The following is a 19,649-nucleotide window of genomic DNA, read 5'->3' on the forward strand; positions in this document are numbered from 1 at the left end:
GGCCGCCACCGGTCTGAGGCTCCACTGATGTAGATGCTGTGGATGTCGTTGCATCTCCCACGAGGCTGAGCGTTCTGCTCATATTCCTCAGTTGTATGCAGCTTTCAACAGATGCCTTTTACTGAATAGCTAGAAGGGAGATGGACGAATGCTCACAAATAGAAGGAAGATGGACGAATGCTCACAGCTAAGAGGGAGATTGACAAATATGCATATTTCGAAGCCTCGGAGGAGACAGACGACTATTCACGAATCCTTACCGTCCGCAGGGGACAGGCGAATGATTACCTACCACCCCGACGATATAAGATTTAACACCCGTTGACGGTTGAAATACACGTAAAGGCGAGACGCGTCCGAACTGACATTTTCGTTCGATCTTGCGGTGGATTACAATAGTCTCGGTAAGAGGGCGGTTCTTACATGAGACAGGGGCTGCGGTGATTGGTTTTCGACGATTTCCCAGTACAATGGTGGAATGGGTACCTAAGTAGTGGGTTACATAGGTAAAGTGCACCTACTGATAGGGATGACCAACACATGAAAAGAAAAACGCTCAGGGATTTTTTCCTAGCGAGAAGTACATGCCCTGGAAGAAGATGCCCGGCATCTGATTAACAAAGCTTCTCACCTGGTGTTGAAAGACAATGGTATATGACACTGCATTCATGACCCTAGTTCATGGCTTTTCTTGATTCTGTTGGCCACAAGTAGCAGTGTGATGATCTGTTTGTAACGGGATGGCTTACCTCTAAACGCATTGATTGACATCGATGCACCCTCACCTCACCGCGGCGCTTCATATCAATGCGGTTAGCTGTCAGCTCTTTTTCCGTCACCTTCCTCTATGATTGATCGTCTACCCGACAAATTGGCCTCCGGCTCGCAGGGCCTCTCCATCTATTTGCCCCAACGCCGACAAACCAAGCAGCAACACATTGCGATGAGTCGAGCAAATAACCGAAGTCGGCGCCTCCACCGGCGCGCTGTTTGCACTACAAATATGAGCGTTCCGAGGCCATCGGGTTCAGCCATCCGTCATTTTAAGGGTCTGATTACGAGCATGATTAACTATCATCATTACCGGTGAGCAATGCGGCGACTTTTTCCGACGGTGTTTGAAAAATAAATAGCCACGTGGCTGATGTTGTGCTTACGGTGCCGCCTCTCCTCACTCAGTTTGGCGGCTCTCTGAGCGTTTGATCCCATCATATTGGACGAGATGGAAATGTATGAGCACCATAAACAAGCCGCTTTCACCTGGGTCCAGATGCATTAATTTGGTGAATCATAGTTTTCTGATGCCGAGTGGCGGGGAAACCAATGGTTGCTAACTGAAGCCGGCACCCGCCCGACTCCATCCAAATTGGATTAGTGAACTGGACGACCTAGCAACAAAACACTTCTCTTGGCTCTGCTAGTCTATTCATGAACTCAACATTTCGGTATTCACCGGCAGAATAGCAAGAATACCGCATTCCCTACAGGCATTCCTGGTCGCCAGTGCGCCTCCGCCCCTTTCGAGTGGTCTGTTATCGCGGCGCGCCCCCTCTGGTGTCGCCTTCCATTCAACCCGGCTGGGTGGAGCCTCTGCCCTCCAGTGGCCCCCTTTGACCGGAGGAAAGAGGGATCTTTCACCACTGTAACCGGCCGCCGCCACTAGAGTGTCCTCGATGGGTCGCGCCCGCTGCCGATAGAATGGGTAGAGGGTACAGTATGTTAGGAATGGTGAACGCTCGGTCCCGGCCGGATTTCACGGCGCCCTTCCGGTAGGTACGGATGTGGAGGGTGGGAGCAGGGGCGGCGGCAGGCGGCGAAGGTGGAAGGCAACACCCAAATTCAGATCGCTTATGAAGTGTCACAAATCGCACTCATTCACCCCGCTCACCTGAATGGGACAGCTAATTATTATAGGGCTGTGCTCCATGAGACCCAGCAACAGTACGTAGGGGAGAGTGGGGCAAAGCGGCCACCCGGGGCAAAGCGGCCACCCATCGTTTTAGCCCTTCATAGCTGGCGTCAGTTCCAATTTATGGTTTCCAATTATGCTTCTCTTCACGGTCGTTCGAATGAGCCAGACCGGGGTTTCAGGCCCATCGCCATTGTTCTGTGAAACACGGAAAAGCATTTCTTGCCAGGTTACCAACTATGTTTACAATTTTTAAATGTTATGTTATTCCATAACCGTTTGGAATTTTTATAAGCGTTCTTGTCCATGCATTGCATGGTTATCGTGCATGTATTCTACCAATTTTAATGTTTTTTACCCCACTAATAGCTAAGCTGGAATATTTTTGTCTCGGACGGTATGCGCGGGGCAAAGTGGCCGGGGCAAAGTGGCCACCCCCAATTGGCCATAAGTTGCTTCCACCTGGATAAAAAACATTATTTATATTCAAATGTGTCATCATGCATTCATCTTGGCCACTTTTCAGTTGCATGAGTTACCAAATAATGCAATTAAATGTTTATTTTCATGAAAATCCTTTCTTTGTTTACCTACAGGTGGAAGATGATAAAGTAAAAATCCATCCTCGCTTAACCTTGTCACCATCAAATACCCTAGTCGTACACGAGGCAACTATTTTGTTTCTCATATCGGGACTTGAGAAGACGCCGGTGGCCGCTTTGCCCCAGGGTATGGGGCAAAGTGGCCAATATGCATAGGTTTAAAGTTTTGTCAATATCTTTCATATGTGAACGCCTTTGGAAATAAAACGCAGTTGAAATAAAAGGCAACTTAATAGGGATCACATTGGTATAGAAAGAATCTTTCCAAGTTTAAAAATCAAGCGTTGACATCGTGAGAAGCGTTAGGGTGGCCGCTTTGCCCCACTCTCCCCTACTCGTAAATACCAAGACCTACGTCTGCACAGGGACTACCAGAGATGCGAGATTAGGAGCTGTCCACCCGACCTCTCTTTCCCTTATTTAGTTTGCACTGATGCCAGTCGACTGTGCTTACCGGATGGAAAGGATTATCGGCGCGTCCGTCAAACACGACAGAGAAGACTCGTGGCACTGCTGGAAGGAGACGTTGGGAGGAGCTGAGAGGAGATGATCTACCGGAAGGAGCTGTGAATAGCTGGGAACTGTTGGGAGAATGGGAGGAGCTGGGAGGAGTCGGGGACGTCTAGGAGGCGCTGCGGCACTGCTGGAAGAGCTGCGAGGAGCTGGGTGACGGAGACGCCATTCTCAGTAAAATGACAGATTGGACAAACCAGATCGAAGGACAAACACCGACAGACCGACAGATAAATAAAGTAGATCAGACCAGACCCACCGGCTTACAAAAGTCACTCCAATCTTTTTGCTGAATTTAATGAAGAATGTCAAGAATTTAGCGCACATACCATGCCTGGCGTCCCGCCCCAGGTATGCACACAGGCTCACAACACCGCCCCAATCCGCGTTCCAACCCATGGAGCCCCCCGATATCCGTCCGGTCGCAGAAGCGGTGAGTCGCGTGCCGACGTGACCTATCTGGGCTGGTGATCGGGCGCTGCCGGCGCGGCGGCTGTGACGCACGGGCGCGCCGCTGCTCGTCGCATGCCGCTAACCAGCTGTATGGCGTCAGCGGCCGGCGGCGCCCCGCCGCTCCGACGGCCCCCGTGACACCTGGCGTCGGCCGCGACGAGACGCACGCGGTCCGGCGACGACCCCCGCGGCGGCGACCGACAGCCGATCAGCGGTCAGGGGCCGCGCGACGGGCGCGGCGCGGGGGCATGGTAGCCAAGGCACGGTGCGGAGCCGTGGTAACCATGGCACGGTGCGGGGCCATGGTAACCAAGGAGCGGTGCGCCGTGCGGAGCCATGGTAACCCAGGATGATAACCAATGCACGGAGCCATGGTAACCATGTCGCCACACGGATTCGTGGTGATCAGGGTACGGTGCAAATCCATGGCAACCAAGGCGCGCCACAGGAGAGTATAAAAATTAACCACATATGACAGTTAATCAGTCAATTTTTGTATTTCCTCAAACATCCGGTGACCAGTGACCACTACTTCAAAATAACTAATAATAGAATCAAACGGTTCATTGAGTGGCCATGAGCTCGGACGCCTGCGAAGCAGAGGTTGTTGAGTGACGATACGTATCCAACACACAACGATTTTTCGCTCGAGTTTCCATAAGCCTTTTGTCTACATTGCAGATTCAGAAAACTCGATAAATAGATTCCCCTATAATTTCCTCTACACAGCTCATCAGCGTCTAGAAGCCAAGCTTCATTTCCCGCCTCCCATCCGGCGGTGGGTCGTTCAGATCAGACCACGCCGCCGCCGACCTTTCCCCGACCGAGCCGATTTCGTTTACACCGCTGTGTGTGTTGGTATCATCAATGGCACTGCCAGCAGCCCACCGACACACTAGTCGGCTCCTTTGATTTCCGTCTGCCTCCCCGGCCAGAGTTCGGCTCAGAGCCGCTCGCTCTCACCTCCAAGAGCGGTGGGTGAGCGCAGGCTTTGTGTCCGCGCTGATCCGGTCGTGTGCCTCCAGCCGCCGGGATTAACTCTTTATCCCCTCGGGGCTGGAGAGCGCCGCCGGCGGGGGGGGGGGGGTGGGCGGGGGCGGGGGCGGTTGTGGTGATCCGTTTGTGCCTTCACCTCACTGTTTACCCCGGCGCCGAGTCGGCCGACGCCGGCCGCCGGCCACGGGCGGCTAACGAGAACGGATCGGCTCTCCGGGACGAATTAATATTTATAGAGTTTCCCATCCATCAGATGTCGTGTGTAAACAGGCGGTGGCACGTTTCGGGCGGCGCGAAATGTGTCTCGTCACCGACCGGTGGCGAGAGAGCGGCCAACCGGCACGGAGCCGCGCCGAATTAGTCGCGGCGACAGATCGGCACGGATGCTGACATTGGCGGCTGCCACTCAGCCGCAGACAGCTCGCATTTATCCCCGCTGGTGCGTCCCCTGCGGCAGCGGGAGCCCCTGGAGCCCGTGCGGAGACAGACGGGGGCAGGATACAGACGGAAGACGGGAGACGGGAGACGATGGCACCTGAGACGGAAGGCGGGCATCAGCAGATGTGTGTGGTCTGCGGTTTCCGGTGCTTGGTTGACATATGTCATCGTAATGTCCCGCCATCGTCGTCGGTCACCAGCTCAGTCGCCATCTTTACGCTCTTATCACTGAGGCGAGATTACCGAGATAGTTGCAATCAGAGTCTGCAACTACGAATGGTAATATAATTGCCACTCTGACCTGTCTGCCTGGCTGCCGCTGAAGATTATCTCCGCCCAGTTTACTCCGCTCTCATCGCGTCGTTGACGCCTGACGGCGCGGTGCGCTGTGATTGTCACTGCGGCGTGTAATTTGTCGTAGTGACGCTGGCGCTAATCCTCAGCTCAGGGCGGACACGCTGACTGCCTTATGTAAAACAGGTTTATCAGCGCCTGCTGACTGCAGACGGAGATGGGAAACGAATGGAGGAATGGAGAGAAGGAGAGAGGAAACAGAGAGGTAGAGATGAAGAACGGATAGAAAGGGAGAGAGGAAGAAATAGGACTCTCTCTCGCTCTCTCTCTCTCTTTTTCACTTACTGCTTCATTCCTTTTTTCTTTCTCCCTCTATCTCTCTTTCCCTCTCTACCGCTCTTCCTCTTTCTCCCTCTCTCTTCCTCTGCATCCATCTCTCCCTCTCTCTTCCCATATCTTGCTCTCTCTCTCTCTCTCTCTCTCTCTCTCTCTCTCTCTCTCTCTCTCTCTCTCTCTCTCTCTCTCTCTCTCTCTCTCTCTCTCTCTCTCTTCAACAATCTATCAACTTCGTACCTCATTACCTGCCGGCTGCCACTCAAAAGGCTGCTCTTCCGACACTTCTATGTTTATACATATGTATGATGCAAAACTCGCATAGCATGGTCACTTATGACCTAACCCTGTAGTTATCGATGTGGTTATCCTTCAAAGAAAACGATGGCTGACCTCTGAGGAATGGAAATTTAATCCTCTCTACCCGTGACGGTTCTATGCTTCTAAAAAGTACTCACTTTTGCGTCATACTAGCAATTTTCACGACGGGCTATATTGGCAAATGCACCAACTTTGACCAAATCTTTACCAAATCTCTTTTACAATAAATGTCGTCATATTGGCCGTTTTCACGACGGAACTTTCGCAGAGGAACTTATTTGATACCTAAAGGCCGTTTTCACGACGGAATAGCAGGCATCTATTTAATCCCCATTTAATCCTTTAGTTCCTCAGGAATTTTAGTAGTTCTTTTTAGTAGGTTCCCCAGCTTTCGAATGAATGGTGCGTTAGTTTGCTATTTTTCTATTAAATATCACATCGATTTACTTTATCTAAGGATTTATCACTAATATCAACATAAAGCGTAAGCACAATTATAAAATTATGAAATTATTAAATACTAGTACAATAGTTAAAAAAAGATCCTGAGTTGCCAGGCTACAAAGAATATATTCATTTATGGCGCACGACAGACATTTAGAAAGCAGCGCCCTGTTTTATTGCACGCTGCTAGCCGCTTCCATTGGGTTTTGCAGGCCGACGTCATTGGTCGTTACACGTATGATGTCACGCGACTTGTGGCCTGTCACGGCTCTTTAATAATCTCCACTAAATGAATGCAACAATGGCCTTTTAAGTTGATCTCTGTGGCCATCTGTCTATGGAGCGACCAATATGAAAGTTGGGTGAATTTACCGGGGTTACATGACTATGAGCAAGCAAATGTGTATCAGGAATGGATTTAGGTGGAGAATTGCGCTGGACCATGAGTGCTCGAACGCTCCCAATTCCACGCCGGTTTGGCTTTGGAGCCGAGACAGACGATGCGGGTCAAGGTCACCGCTGGGGTAACGGTGGATTGGCTGCGCCCGAGCACCCGTAACGCGGCACAATTCTCCATCTATGGATTTTCCTATTCGCTCAGCATTGTGATAGGCGTTCGTAATAGCATTTACTCTGCTCATGTACCTATCCCCGGTTATTTAAAAGAAATTTTTGTGGGGGAATATCACGGCTTTAGGTACTCGGTGGCCCTATTCACGACTTTCAAAGAATGCTCCGATAACTAAACACCGCACACACCTACTGCATTAGTGAATCTGACAGAAGGTCTGTGGAATTACATCCCCCCTCACCACACCCCTAAAAACTCATCCAGTGTCCAAAACCACTTTTATCGACTCGCAAAAAAAAAAAACACACACACACATACACACACAAAGCTCTCAGTTCATTTATCATTGTCTTTACCATGGTTCAATTGCATTGCGCGATTTAAAGCACGTGAGTGCCTATATAGTATATATGTAGAAAATAATATCTAGACAGCAAAACATCCAAAATTACAAAGGCTGCAATGCTTAAAAAGTAGGTTCATCAAGGAAGCCCATTTTTACTTGCGTTGTGTTCCCAACCATGCGATTCCAACGCGGGCTATTCGCAACGTCTGTTAAGGCACGTTAACAACTGACAAGCCGCCACCGCTGCCACTTATTCATAGATGGTTGATATCGCAGCTTGGGCGTCAGCAGCGCGGCCCACAACGCGTCGGCGCCAGCGCACGCAGCTGTTGGCACTCGGCAGCCGGTGTTGCGACTTAACGGCCGGCCGGCCCCATGAAGGAGAAGCTCTTGGTGAAGCTTTGTGATCGCCTCATAGCCGCCTTGGATGTCATCTTTCTTGGCAGATCCATCCGTTCAGATGGTGCGGTGCAGTCTGGATAAAGGACGAAGTCCAACGCCGCTAACCCCGCGACCGCCACCCCACAACGTGGCCGCAGACCGAACGGGCGTGAGGGCCGTAAGGGCCACCCCGCCATCCGGTAGGTGGCTGAGCAGCCGGGCGCAGCGGCGCCTGGGCGGCGGCCGCGCTGAGATGAAGTCCCAAACCGCCATGTCGCCATCACCGCCATCACCATTGCTGCAGCTGTTCCCAACCGCCTCAATCGCCGCCGTTTTGCCAGCAGTCGCGCCGCGGAATGGCAGAAGCTCCAGAGTAGCCTCCAGCGCCCCTCTCCGCACGTGTGCAGGTGCACTGCGCCGCCGCCGGGTCCGACGTCCAGGCAGAACATGATATTTCCATGCTGCTCCGACGGTGGGCTGGTCTTGTTTGGGCGTTCCTCCACTGTGACGTCGGTCACGCCTGCCCCGGCCAGGGCGCAGAGGCCGACGTGTCACCATCCGGTTGCAGTCCTCAGTCGGGTCGCAACGTGTACCTCTTCCGCAGCGTGGAGCGCGCTCCCGCTGGGCAGCGATACAGCCAAAAGTAGCATAGCATGCGGGCGGCCAGCGCTGCGCCGGACAGCGGATCCATGCCGGGGGTATGCCGGTCTCGGCCATTAGCGGGGTCGTCGGGGCCGAGGCTGTACATACAGCTGGTGACCGCGTGAGCCGCCAATCGAAGCTCACGGCTTATAAGCTCGACGCGGGCATCACACGCCGTCCCGATGGGAGCTCCACGACGCCGCCGCGAACTCCAGCGCGGCTCGCAGCGCGAAGACCAGTACGGACGGCCGGGGCAAACGGCGTGCGGGAGTCGCAGGCGACGTTCTGCGGACAGAAAGGGTTGGGCATAAGCTGGTCGGCAGGACACTCTTGAGCCGAGCCTTTGATGTAATTACAGATGATCCAGAAGCATGCACAAAAATTCATGACACACTATTCTCATTTATGTATTTGCTACATATGATATGATATACCAGCTCATGATCAGTGACGCATTCTGGGCAATATGTTCTAAAGTGAAGTAACTGAAGTTACAGCTTAAAGGCTTAAAAAAACAGCTTAAAACACACACACACACACATTCGATAGCTTATGAGAATAACATGCCTTGTGTGCTTAATGCAGGAAAATATTTTTTCCACTTTTTTAGAAACAGCAAAAGAGTTGTCAACAAGCCATGTCAACTATGTAAACAATTTTTATGGAAACTGCTCTAGCTAGCTTAAAGTTCCACAACGTTTCCGGAGCACCGTACCCAAACTCAGTTCATGTTACAAGAAAAAACAGTAATAATGCCTCCTAATTTTGAATGAAATATAGGTATGAGTAATTTGATTTGGAAAGCAACAAATTTCCGCACATCATTTTAGCAAAATTACTATTTTCTTCAGCCATCAGGTTACACAAAACTATAGTAAACTTTATGATCTAGTTTACACAAAACCAAAGCCCCGGTTTTAACAAATGTAGATAAAATTTAAACAATTTTAAAAAATGTATCGTGGAGAAAATGAAAAGTGTAGATTTGTAAAGCCGGGATATTTCAATTTCACGGATTAGGCACTTAAAGAAATATCTTCACCTTTCTTTGAGCCACCAGCCTTCACCCAAGTTTTACACGAATGTAGTGAAGCAGACAATGTGGCAACTCAAAATTGTGATGGTTTGAGATAATTATGACGGTAAAAGAAAAAGCAACACAAGGTTCCTTACCCTCGTTTTTTTCACATGGGTTCAGATGAGGCTTCAACTGTTGCCGACCTGAGGAGCTATAGGGACTTGAGCTTTCCAAAACTCAATTTCTAAGGGCACTGAGCAGTGTTTGGCTTTCACACGAATGCGATAGTAAGTTATATGAAGTTGACAAAGCAAGCAAAGCAAAGCATGATGCCCCGCTCGTCCGCCCGCGACCACGCCCCGCGTCCGACTCCCGACCGCCGCGTGACCCGAGGCGCCCGGCGGTCACGTGACCTACCGGCCGGGACTGCAAACGGCCTTCACCACCATTCTTGTATGACGTCATATCCTACTGAGGTGCTGATTGGTCGGAATTAGATACCTGAAGGTAATTATCTGCCGTAGTTATTTTTGTTTCATTGTTTTGCGTGTTTTCTTATATGAAATGTAATTAAATAATTTGTCATATTTTAATCACCATTAAAACATAACTGAATAGGTATAAAAGAGAACTCGATATATACTTTCCTTGTTTTTAAGAATTCCGGAATTAGATACCCGAGGGAGCAAAGAGGGAGCAAGTTGCCACGCTGATTTAATACCTCATAGTCGAAAGGTGGGCTACTAGAACCAAAAATTGCTGTGTTTGTAAATAAATAAGTGATTTGAGGGCAAAAAATGCCCGGATTTAAACTTCTAAAATTATTTTGAACATAAAATATTTCAGTTTGAGGGATGTTAAGGCCTCTAAGGGTAGGTACTTTTTAGGTATTAAATAAGTTCCTCTGCGAAAGTTCCGTCGTGAAAACGGCCAAAAAGTACCTACCCTTAGAGGCCTTAACATCCCTCAAACTGAAATATTTTATGTTCAAAATAATTTTAGAAGTTTAAATCCGGGCATTTTTTGCCCTCAAATCACTTATTTATTTACAAACACAGCAATTTTTAGTTCTTGTAGGCGCCGCATCGCCTTTTATCCTTTTCAGTGTTTTTCGTCCCTTACCATTTCATTTTATCCCATTGTCCTTTGTATCTGTCCCACCGTGCGCCTGCGTCTACCGTTCCATCGAGTTGGCTCAGTGCCAGCCGGCCGGGTCGAGACTGTTCGGTGACGCGCACGGCGTCCACCGTTCCATCGAGTTGGCTCAGTGCCAGCCGGCCGGGTTGAGACTGTTCGGTGTCCCGGATCAGCGCAGCGTATCATTAAAGTAGTACCAGCGCCAAGCGATTGTTATTATGAAATTGTTATAAAATTGCACGTATATTATTTTAATAGAGAACGCAGCATATTTCGATGTAATTATTGTGTTCGGTGATACTGTTTCGTGATCATGCGACTTTCAAGGGCGTGTCGCGTAGGAACATTATGCCGTGACAGCGACAGCGTCGGCGCTGCGCCGCCTTTTCGGTCCCCGGCTGGGGCGTGGTGCGATGTGTGTGCTCCCGCGTCACTAATGGATGATTCGAACGGCCGATGTGAGGCATGTGGCCGAGCGTGGCTTTGGAGGACCCAGGAGGCGTAACTTGCCGCAACTATGTGGCTGCACCATTCGACCCAGTCCAAAGGCAGAGCGTTAACTGGTCCGTCGGTATATTGAACCGTTGACCGTTGCTAAAGAAAAGCAACGATACACATTAGCATATATACAGCGATAACAAAATACGCGGGACACTCGGGGAGGGAAAGTAAACGAAAGCAAACAAGGGAACCACCGTGCACCGTTGCTTATACAATATTGCGACAATCAAACCAGTAATACAGTTATAGTTCGGCTACAATTCAGCCAGATCATAGAGTTCATCAATCCTGTGCCGATTATCGAGCATGATCAAGGCCCTGTTTACGCCGCAATAACAATCTGACAGGCACCTACCGGCAAGTTACGCCTCCTGGGTCCTCCAAAGCCACGCTCGGCCACAGAAGTTGACGTTCTTCACCGCAGTGGACTGCATCAGGCTGACATCTTCTGGACGTGTGGCAGCTCCTGTGTCATCATCATCTTTGTGCATCGCAGTCGGATGCAGCCGTTTGCAGGATTCGCAGTTTAGCTTCCTGAAGCAGCTCCTGTAACGATGCCCTTTCCGCAGGCAACCGAAGCAAAGCAGAGATGTCGGCGAGCACGATTGGTGGTAGTTCGTCAACCATAATGCCGATCTTGCCTGTTCGAGTCTGGAACGAGGATCGCTCGCGGTCAGTTGTGGCGCGTGCATTTCTTGACATGGGATCATCTGCTACCTTCTGCTCACCGGCACTGTTGAAAGGGCTCAACATGGAAGGACAATCGGAGCACTTGATCATGACAACGGCAACAGCAGAGAACCAGCGGATCACCTGCAAGCTGGTAAAGGGGCTGAAGGTATCTGACATGGCAGCTACGGATGTGATTGATCTGCCACCCACCTACACGCTGGAGAAGATTCCAGTTGACTGTAAAGATATTGTTACATCTGTGGATCTCGAGCGCTGGCCATATTTGCGAGACGTTGCTCCCCCAGAAGTGGATGCAGGCGTTGAGGTTCTGATCGGAGCAAACTGTCCTCAGGCGCTGACACCTCTAGAAGCGCGAGCTGGTGGAGAAGGGTGTCCTGCTGCCTTCCGTACTTCCCTGGGATGGGTGGTGTATGGGCCGAGATTCCATAGCCAAGTTCGTGAGCAGACCGCAAGAGTGAACCGGATCGACGTGCACCGCTGCACAGATGATCAGCTTGACCTGCATAGCAAATTTGTCGCCCTTTACAACCAGGATTTTGAGCATGATCGTAGCTCGACAGACGTGGGCCTCTCCGTTGAAGACCGAACATGGATGCAGATCGTGGAAGGCGGCATCCGTCACCTGGATGGCCGCTATCAGATTCCCCTGCCGCTGAAGAGCGAGACTCTCCTGCCGGACAACAAGCAACAGGCCGAGCAGAGAGCAGAACAGCTGAAAAGAAAACTGACCAAGAATGAGAAGTACCTTCAAGACTACAAGAAGTTTGTCAACGATTTGATAGAGAAAAACTATGCAGAACGAGTCAAGAGTGAGAATATCGACACTGCAAGAGGACGTACCTGGTACATACCACATCACGGCGTGTACCACCCGATGAAGCCTGAGAAGATCCGTGTTGTATACGACTGCTCTTCAACTTACCGTGGCATCTCGTTGAACAGCCGACTGTTGCAGGGACCAAACCTGACGAGTTCTCTCTTAGGAGTGTTGTTGAGGTTCAGAGAGAGGCCAGTGGCCGTCATGGCTGATGTAGAGAAAATGTTCTATCAGGTACGCGTGCCCGATGACGACAGAAGTCTTCTCAGATTTTTGTGGTGGCCGAACGGTGACACAAGGCAGGAGCTGGAAGTGTACCAGATGAATGTGCACCTGTTCGGGGCCATCAGCTCCCCAGCTTGTGCGAACTTCGCACTGCGTCGAACGGCGCAGGACTTCGGTGACATGTTCGATGAAGACGTCAAAGATAGTATCCGACGTTCGTTTTACGTCGATGACTTCATGACAACAGGATCGACGGCGGAGGAGGTGTTGAAGGTTGCACGAGGCGTCAGAGACTGCTGTGCGCTGGGAGGATTCCGTCTGACCGGCTTCGTCAGCAACAGCTCGGACGTCATGCTCGGTCTGCCGGAGTCTGAGTGCGTGGCTCACAAAGGGTTTGATATGACTGATGACAGCTTCTCTGCACAGACGATGAGAGCTTTGGGTGTCCAGTGGGACGTATCTGAAGATACCCTCAGCTTCCGAGTTGATGTCAGGAGCAGCTCGGCAACCAGGAGGGGCATCCTCTCAACAGTGAGTGCCGTCTACGATCCGTTAGGGTTCGGAGCTCCTTTCGTCATGCCAGCCAAAGTTCTGCTTCAAGATCTGTGTCGACTGAAGTTGGGTTGGGACGACCCTGTTCCCGATGCTCACCTGAAAAGATGGCGCCAGTGGTGTCAAGAACTGAACGATCTCCATGAGTTCAGCGTTCCAAGGAGCGTAACTGTACCAGGTGAGATATTGAGCTGCCAGCTTCACATGTTCGCTGATGCGAGCGAGTCTGGCTATGGCGCGGTGGGCTACATCAGGGTGACGGACAGTACTGGAACCGTTCACACAACCCTGCTGATGAGCAGGGCCAGAGTAGCTCCCTTGAAGACGTCTTCTATTCCCCGACTCGAGTTGGCTTCTGCGGCACTGGCGGTGCAGTTGAGCACGCAGATACTTTCGGAACTCGATCTGAACGTTGATGAGGTGCACTTTTGGACGGACAGTGTGTCAACGCTTCGCTACATCCACAATACTACCTCTCGCTTCCAGACTTTCGTGTCAAACCGGCTTTCCGTGATACATGATGGTTCTAAGCCCGGACAGTGGAAGTACGTGCCATCTGCGCTGAACCCGGCGGATGCACTCTCTCGAGGGCAGTCGGCACGTGAGTTTCTTCACTCAAGATGGACCACCGGACCAGCGTTCCTCAGCGCGTCGGTGGCTGATTGGCCTGAGCAGAAGCATGCCGTTCCACTTGCCGATGACGTGGAAGGCCTTGAGGTGAAGAGAAGTCTGGTGAGTTCTACAATAGCCGAACGGGACAGCACATCAGAATTGTTGAGCAGCATGTCTGACTGGCATAAGCTCAAGAGACGTGTGGCGTGGTGGCTGCGGCTGAAGCGCATCCTGCGACAGCGGGTGGTGAACCGACAGGAAGGTGATATCGGAGGAGCCCCGCTGGTCAGTTCTCGCTTATCTGTTCAGGAACTTCTTGGAGCAGAAGCGGCGATCGTGAAGTACGTTCAAAGGAAGGCATTCCCAGAAGAAATGACGTCAGGCTCGGTCAAGAAATCGAGCCCGCTCTATCGTCTGAATCCATGTCTGACTGACGGCACTCTCAGGGTCGGCGGACGTCTCAGTAACGCGGCCATCCCAGAAGCGGCGAAACACCAGGTGATCCTGCCGAAGAAGGGTCACATCACGGACATCATCGTCAGAGACATGCATGAGAGGAAAGGTCACTCGGGGCGAGAGCACGTCCTGGCTGCAATGCGCGAGAAATACTGGGTAGTTCACGGCAATGCGACTGTTCGCAGGGTACTGTCAAGGTGTGTCAGATGCCGACGGATCCAGGGCCCGATGGTGACTCAGAAGATGGCTGACTTACCTGAGGATAGAACGACTCCACAATGCGGCGTGTTCTGTCGAGTGGGCGTCGACTTCTTTGGGCCGTTCTATGTGAAAGTCGGGAGGAAGCAGCACAAGAGGTTCTGTGCGCTGTTCACGTGTTTGGCGACGCACGCCATTCACATTGAAGTATGCGACAGCCTGGACACAAGTTCGTTTGTAAATGCACTGCGCCGTTTCCAGGCTAGGAGAGGCCAGGTGACGTTCATTCGGTCCGACAACGGCACCAATTTCGTCGGTGCCGAGCGGGAACTCCGTGAAGAGTTCTCCAAGCTGTGCGAGAGCCAGGTGCATGATTTTCTGTTACAGAGAGGTGTCGAGTGGCAGTTTAACCCTCCCGGTGCATCGGCGCAGGGAGGCGTGTGGGAGCGCCAGATCCGGAGCATCAGGAGAGTGTTGAATGCTGTTTTGAAGGAGCAGTCCCTGACTGACGAGTCTCTTCAGACGCTGCTCTGCGAGGTCGAGGCGATCCTCAACAGCAAGCCGCTGACGACAGTCTCCAGTGACCCGTCCGACCTCCAGCCTCTCACTCCCAATGATTTGTTGCTGCTGCGGGGTGGACCAGTTCCAGATGGTGTGTTCAGCGAGCGAGACTGTCTCACAAGAAGGCGATGGAAGCATGTGCAGTATTTAGCTGACGTTTTCTGGAAGCGTTGGTTGAGCGAGTACCTGCCTCTGCTTCAGATACGTCAGAAGTGGAACAAGGATGAGAGAAACTTGGAAGTTGGTGATGTGGTGCTCGTCGCTGACTTGAACACGCCCCGGTGCAGATGGCCTCTGGGACGAGTCACGGAGGTGTTCCCGGACCGGAGGGGTTTCGTGCGGTCTGTGCTGGTTCGCACGACTGCATCGGTCTTGAAGAGACCTATCTCCAAGTTGGTCCTGGTGCTGGAGAACGAGAGCGCTGAGTGAAGTGATGTGAAGCCGCGAAGACTCGTGCATGAGATTGTGTGCACAGGATATTCTGGCAAGATTGGTTCGTTTGGCTAGGTTAAGACACATGAGCTCCAGAAGTTCAGACTAAAGCCAAGAAGTCCGGAGTTGTTCGCCTTGGCCGCGGCGCGTTTGTTTTGTTGAACCTGGAGGGTTCAAGGGTGGGGGTGTAGGCGCCGCATCGCCTTTTATCCTTTTCAGTGTTTTTCGTCCCTTACCATTTCATTTTATCCCATTGTCCTTTGTATCTGTCCCACCGTGCGCCTGCGTCTACCGTTCCATCGAGTTGGCTCAGTGCCAGCCGGCCGGGTCGAGACTGTTCGGTGACGCGCACGGCGTCCACCGTTCCATCGAGTTGGCTCAGTGCCAGCCGGCCGGGTTGAGACTGTTCGGTGTCCCGGATCAGCGCAGCGTATCATTAAAGTAGTACCAGCGCCAAGCGATTGTTATTATGAAATTGTTATAAAATTGCACGTATATTATTTTAATAGAGAACGCAGCATATTTCGATGTAATTATTGTGTTCGGTGATACTGTTTCGTGATCATGCGACTTTCAAGGGCGTGTCGCGTAGGAACATTATGCCGTGACAGCGACAGCGTCGGCGCTGCGCCGCCTTTTCGGTCCCCGGCTGGGGCGTGGTGCGATGTGTGTGCTCCCGCGTCACTAATGGTGAGTTGGAGAGTAACCCCGGGTGGTTTTGTCTGCATTGATTTGTTATGGCCTCACTGTACGCAATGGTTTGTTGGAATATCTCATGTATTGGTGTAGCGCTGGAGCCAAAGACAACGATTAGCTCCAGATTTGTCTGGCCATGTTGGTAACCTGCCGCTTGTTCATAGGATGATTCGAACGGCCGATGTGAGGCATGTGGCCGAGCGTGGCTTTGGAGGACCCAGGAGGCGTAACTTGCCGGTAGGTGCCTGTCAGATTGTTATTGCGGCGTAAACAGGGCCTTGATCATGCTCGATAATCGGCACAGGATTGATGAACTCTATGATCTGGCTGAATTGTAGCCGAACTATAACTGTATTACTGGTTTGATTGTCGCAATATTGTATAAGCAACGGTGCACGGTGGTTCCCTTGTTTGCTTTCGTTTACTTTCCCTCCCCGAGTGTCCCGCGTATTTTGTTATCGCTGTATATATGCTAATGTGTATCGTTGCTTTTCTTTAGCAACGGTCAACGGTTCAATATACCGACGGACCAGTTAACGCTCTGCCTTTGGACTGGGTCGAATGGTGCAGCCACAGTTCTAGTAGCCCACCTTTCGACTATGAGGTATTAAATCAGCGTGGCAACTTGCTCCCTCTTTGCTCCCTCGGGTATCTAATTCCGGAATTCTTAAAAACAAGGAAAGTATATATCGAGTTCTCTTTTATACCTATTCAGTTATGTTTTATTGGTGATTAAAATATGACAAATTTTTTAATTACATTTCATATAAGAAAACACGCAAAACAATGAAACAAAAATAACTACGGCAGATAATTACCTTCAGGTATCTAATTCCGACCAATCAGCACCTCAGTAGGATATGACGTCATACAAGAATGGTGGTGATGGCCGTTTGCAGTCCCGGCCGGTAGGTCACGTGACCGCCGGGCGCCTCGGGTCACGCGGCGGTCGGGAGTCGGACGCGGGGCGTGGTCGCGGGCGGACGAGCGGGGCATCATGCTTTGCTTTGCTTGCTTTGTCAACTTCATATAACTTACTATCGCATTCGTGTGAAAGCCAAACACTGCTCAGTGCCCTTAGAAATTGAGTTTTGGAAAGCTCAAGTCCCTATAGCTCCTCAGGTCGGCAACAGTTGAAGCCTCATCTGAACCCATGTGAAAAAAACGAGGGTAAGGAACCTTGTGTTGCTTTTTCTTTTACCGTCATAATTATCTCAAACCATCACAATTTTGAGTTGCCACATTGTCTGCTTCACTACATTCGTGTAAAACTTGGGTGAAGGCTGGTGGCTCAAAGAAAGGTGAAGATATTTCTTTAAGTGCCTAATCCGTGAAATTGAAATATCCCGGCTTTACAAATCTACACTTTTCATTTTCTCCACGATACATTTTTTAAAATTGTTTAAATTTTATCTACATTTGTTAAAATCGGGGCTTTGGTTTTGTGTAAACTAGATCATAAAGTTTACTATAGTTTTGTGTAACCTGATGGCTGAAGAAAATAGTAATTTTGCTAAAATGATGTGCGGAAATTTGTTGCTTTCCAAATCAAATTACTCATACCTATATTTCATTCAAAATTAGGAGGCATTATTACTGTTTTTTCTTGTAACATGAACTGAGTTTGGGTACGGTGCTCCGGAAACGCTGTGGAACTTTAAGCTAGCTAGAGCAGTTTCCATAAAAATTGTTTAGATAGTTGACATGGCTTGTTGACAACTCTTGCTGTTTCTAAAAAAGTGAAAAAAATATTTTCCTGCATTAAGCACACAAGGCATGTTATTCTCATAAGCTATCGAATGTGTGTGTGTGTGTTTTTTTAAGCTGTTTTTTAAGCTTTTAAGCTGTAACTTCAGTTACTTCACTTTAGAACATATTGCGTCAGAACAGAATGCGTCACTGATCATGAGCTGGTATATCATATCATATGTAGCAAATACATAAATGAGAATAGTGTGTCATGAATTTTTGTGCATGCTTCTGGATCATCTGTAATTACATCAAAGGCTCGGCTCAAGAGTGTCCTGCCGACCAGCTTATGCCCAACCCTTTCTGTCCGCAGAACGTCGCCTGCGACTCCCGCACGCTGTTTGCCCCGGCCGTCCGCTGGTCTTCGCGCTGCGAGCCGCGCTGGAGTTCGCGGCGGCGTCGTGGAGCTCCCATCGGGACGGCGTGTGATGCCCGCGTCGAGCTTATAAGCCGTGAGCTTCGATTGGCGGCTCACGCGGTCACCAGCTGTATGTACAGCCTCGGCCCCGACGACCCCGCTAATGGCCGAGACCGGCATACCCCCGGCATGGGTCCGCTGTCCGGCGCAGCGCTGGCCGCCCGCATGCTATGCTACTTTTGGCTGTATCGCTGCCCAGCGGGAGCGCGCTCCACGCTGCGGAAGAGGTACACGTTGCGACCCGACTGAGGACTGCAACCGGATGGTGACACGTCGGCCTCTGCGCCCTGGCCGGGGCAGGCGTGACCGACGTCACAGTGGAGGAACGCCCAAACAAGACCAGCCCACCATCGGAGCAGCATGGAAATATCATGTTCTGCCTGGACGTCGGACCCGGCGGCCGCAGTGCACCTGCACACGTGCGGAGAGGGGCGCTGGAGGCTACTCTGGAGCTTCTGCCATTCCGCGGCGCGACTGCTGGCAAAACGGCGGCGATTGAGGCGGTTGGGAACAGCTGCAGCAATGGTGATGGCGGTGATGGCGACATGGCGGTTTGGGACTTCATCTCAGCGCGGCCGCCGCCCAGGCGCCGCTGCGCCCGGCTGCTCAGCCACCTACCGGATGGCGGGGTGGCCCTTACGGCCCTCACGCCCGTTCGGTCTGCGGCCACGTTGTGGGGTGGCGGTCGCGGGGTTAGCGGCGTTGGACTTCGTCCTTTATCCAGACTGCACCGTACCATCTGAACGGATGGATCTGCCAAGAAAGATGACATCCAAGGCGGCTATGAGGCGATCACAAAGCTTCACCAAGAGCTTCTCCTTCATGGGGCCGGCCGGCCGTTAAGTCGCAACACCGGCTGCCGAGTGCCAACAGCTGCGTGCGCTGGCGCCGACGCGTTGTGGGCCGCGCTGCTGACGCCCAAGCTGCGATATCAACCATCTATGAATAAGTGGCAGCGGTGGCGGCTTGTCAGTTGTTAACGTGCCTTAACAGACGTTGCGAATAGCCCGCGTTGGAATCGCATGGTTGGGAACACAACGCAAGTAAAAATGGGCTTCCTTGATGAACCTACTTTTTAAGCATTGTAGCCTTTGTAATTTTGGATGTTTTACTGTAGATATTATTTTCTACATATATACTATATAGGCACTCACGTGCTTTAAATCGCGCAATGCAATTGAACCATGGTAAAGACAATGATAAATGAACTGAGAGCTGACATGCCCTATGCTTTGTGTGTGTATGTGTGTGTGTGTGTTTTTTTTTTTTTTTTGGCGAGTCGATAAAAGTGGTTTTGGACACTGGATGAGTTTTTAGGGGTGTGGTGAGGGGGGATGTAAT

This window comes from Amphibalanus amphitrite, unplaced genomic scaffold (genome assembly GCF_019059575.1).
Source record: "Amphibalanus amphitrite isolate SeventyFive unplaced genomic scaffold, NRLGWU_Aamphi_draft 000066F_arrow, whole genome shotgun sequence".
NCBI classification, from domain to species: domain Eukaryota; kingdom Metazoa; phylum Arthropoda; class Thecostraca; order Balanomorpha; family Balanidae; genus Amphibalanus; species Amphibalanus amphitrite.